The sequence below is a fragment of the Gossypium arboreum genome, chromosome 3 (genome assembly GCF_025698485.1).
Source record: "Gossypium arboreum isolate Shixiya-1 chromosome 3, ASM2569848v2, whole genome shotgun sequence".
Classification (NCBI taxonomy): Eukaryota; Viridiplantae; Streptophyta; class Magnoliopsida; order Malvales; family Malvaceae; genus Gossypium; species Gossypium arboreum.
Window position 1 is genome coordinate 86,937,546 of NC_069072.1, and position 3,279 is coordinate 86,940,824.

The following is a 3,279-nucleotide window of genomic DNA, read 5'->3' on the forward strand; positions in this document are numbered from 1 at the left end:
GGTTTGCCACCAATCAAAGAAGTTGAATTTGGTATTGAATTAGTGTCGAAAACAACTCTGATATCGATAGCTCCGTATAAAATGGCACTGACCGAATTAAAAGAGTTGAAAGCTCAGTTGCAAGAGTTGATAGATAGAGGTTTCGCACGATGAAGTTATTCTCCTTGGGGTGCACTGATTTTATTTGTGAAAAAGAAAGACGAAACTATGAGAATGCGCATCATTTATCGAAAACTCAATAAAGCAACTATCAAGAATAAATATCCTCTTCCACGAATTGACGATTTGTTTGATCAGTTGAAAGGAGCTACAGTGTTTTCAAAGATAGATTTGAGATCGGGTTATTATCAGTTGCAAGTTAAAGACTCCGATGTGCTGAAAACTACTTTTCGAATGAGGTATGGGCATTATGAGTTTCTAGTTATGCCTTTCAGATTAACAAATGCACCTACTGTTTTTATAGACCTAATGAATCGGATCTTCAAACTGTATTTGGACAGATTTGTTGTTGTGTTTATAAATGACATCTTAATTTATTCCCATGATGAATTCGAGCATCCTAAACATCTGAGATTAGTGTTATAGACTTTGCGAAATAAACAACTTTTCGCAAAGTTCAGTAAATATGAGTTCTTGTTACGAGAAGTTAGTTTTCTAGGGCATATTGTGTTAGCATAAGTTATTTTAGTCGATTCGAGTAAGATTTTGACAATAATGGATTGGAAACCTCTGAGAAATGTATCTGAAGTTCGTAGTTTTCTGGGTCTCACCGGTTATTACAGACGATTTGTAAATGGTTTCTCCATGATTTCAGATCCAATGACAATGCTGCTACAAAAGATGTTAAGTTCGAGTGGTCAGATAAATGCCAAAAAAGTTTTTATCAGTTGAAAGCTTTATTGATCGAAGCTCCAGTGTTAGTTTAGCCAGAATCGGGTAAAGAATTCGTAATCTATAGTGATTCATTGTTGAATGGTCTGGACTTTGTTCTGATGCAGGAAGGCAAAGTCATAGCTTATGCCTCGAGACAATTGAAGTCGCATGAAAAGAATTACTAGACACACGATTTGGAATTAGCAGCTATTGTGTTCACGTTGAAGATTTGGCGCCACTATCTGTTCGAAGAGAAATGCCATATTTATTCAGATCATAAGAGATTGAAATATCTGATGACTCAGAAAGATTTGAATTTCTGGCAGTGAAGATGGTTGGAATTGTTAAAATATTACGAACTAGTGATTAACTGTAACGCCCCGTACCCGAGACCGTTAATCACTAGTTCGTAATGGACTTAAACAGCTCATACAATTCATTTTAAAATTTCTAGACAAGCTGGCTAACTGCATCACGGTCGCTTTAAAAATCATATCTCAAGTTACGGAACTTGAAATCAAATTCCGTAAATTTTTTCTGAAACTAGACTCATATATCTATCTACTAATATTTTTCTAGAATTTTTGGTCAGGCCAATTAGTACAGTTTATTAGTTAAAGACTCCCCTGTTTCAAGGTTCAACTACTCTAACCTCTGTGTATCACGAATCAGATATCTCCCTGTACAGAGCTTCAATGACTATGCCGTTTGTCTCTAATAAAACTAGACTCAATAATAAATCTGTACATATAAAGCATGACTTCTAATTATCTTTGTAAAATTTATGGTGAATTTACAAAGTCAGAATAGGGGATCCAGAAATTGCTCTGGCCCTGTTTCACAAAAATTTAAACATCTCATAAAATATAGCTCATATACCTATTTCGCTTCTTCCATATGAAAATAGACTCATCAAGCTTCGGTTCCATAACTTATTCATTATTCAATTCCATTTCTACTATTTTTAGTGATTTTTCAAATTCAAGTCACTACTGCTATCTGAATCTATTTTATGGTAAATTTTACCTATTTCATAGTTTCCATGGATTAGCTAGCAATTTGACATACATAACACCCAATATGATCATGATTAGCCATTCCAATGGCTAATCATTACCAAGCATTTCCATACCACTCAATAACCATATCATAAGACCATATATACAAAATGATTATAATGCTATACATGCCATACTCAAAATATACAAGCCATTATGCCAAGATGGTATACGGATAGTGTGAGCGAGCCTCCGACCGTTCCCAATTTTCGAGCTGGCTTGTCAAAACTACAAGGAATGAAAAGGAGGGAGTAAGCATAAATGCTTAATAAGTTCACATGCAAATAGCAAGTAACATAATCATATAAGCAAACATAAAACATCATTTGCATAATCATCACCAAGACATTCATATCACATTTTCATTTATCATTTTACCATATTGTTGTTATATCGATTTTTCAACCCGAGGGTTAAGTACATACCTGTTCAAAGTACCCATTTCACAACACTTACCAATACGTCCCTTTCATCTTAAGTATTCCTCCATTTCAGTAGAACTTTACCCGTTGAACACATCGGAATATAATTCGGATACATGGAAAGTTTGCACATAAATGCCACATATGTAGCCAAGCTACCATGTAACCCGCCCATAAGTGAACTCGGACTCAACTCAACGAGCTCGAGCGTTCGCATCCATAAGTGAACTCGGACTCAACTCAACGAGCTCGGATGCCTAGTTACATCTCTCGAACTCGGACTCAACTCAACGAGTTCGGACATTTGCATCCATAAGTGAACTCGGACTCAACTCAACGAGTTCGGATGCTCAACCATCCTAGTGACATGTCACTTGTATCCTAATCTATTCCTAAGGTTCAAACAGGATTTTTTTCCATCGATCTCACATATGCCGTCTTCCATGGAATATCGGAACCGATACTTCGGTGATAGTTCATACTCATCAAGTAATTCACATAATTACATATTATTCAACAATAACCACAAAGCATAATATTTCATGATAATAATCAGCATCATATCATATAAACAACATTAAATTGCTTAAAATGACAATTATGTTACTACATTTACACATGAACTTACCTCGTATGCGAAAATGGCTACTTTTACCATTTCGTCCACAACTTGGTATTTTCCCCATTTTAGCCCGAATTTCAGTTTTCCTTGCTCTATCATTTAAAATATAGTCTAATTAGGACTCACATTATTCAAATTGACCCAAAATCATATTTTGGAAAAATTACAATTTTGCGCTTAAACTTTTGCATATTTACACTTTTGCCCCAAAGCTCGTAAATTAAACTTCAGCCTATTTTCTTATGTTTTATGACATGCTGATCATTTTTCCCTTCTATGGCAACATCAAATTCTCATTCTAACA

At 35.1% G+C, this 3,279-nt stretch overlaps 1 long non-coding RNA gene across 1 annotated transcript; it reads right to left on the bottom strand.

Annotated features, from left to right (window-relative positions):
• Window positions 1-1,996: 1,996 nt before the first annotated feature.
• On the bottom strand, window positions 1,997-3,066 carry LOC128290340 (uncharacterized). Its single transcript, XR_008280085.1, has 2 exons — window positions 2,982-3,066; window positions 1,997-2,159 (listed from the first exon to the last, which is right to left on the bottom strand). It is a non-coding gene; the product is annotated as an uncharacterized LOC128290340 (long non-coding RNA).
• Window positions 3,067-3,279: the final 213 nt, after the last annotated feature.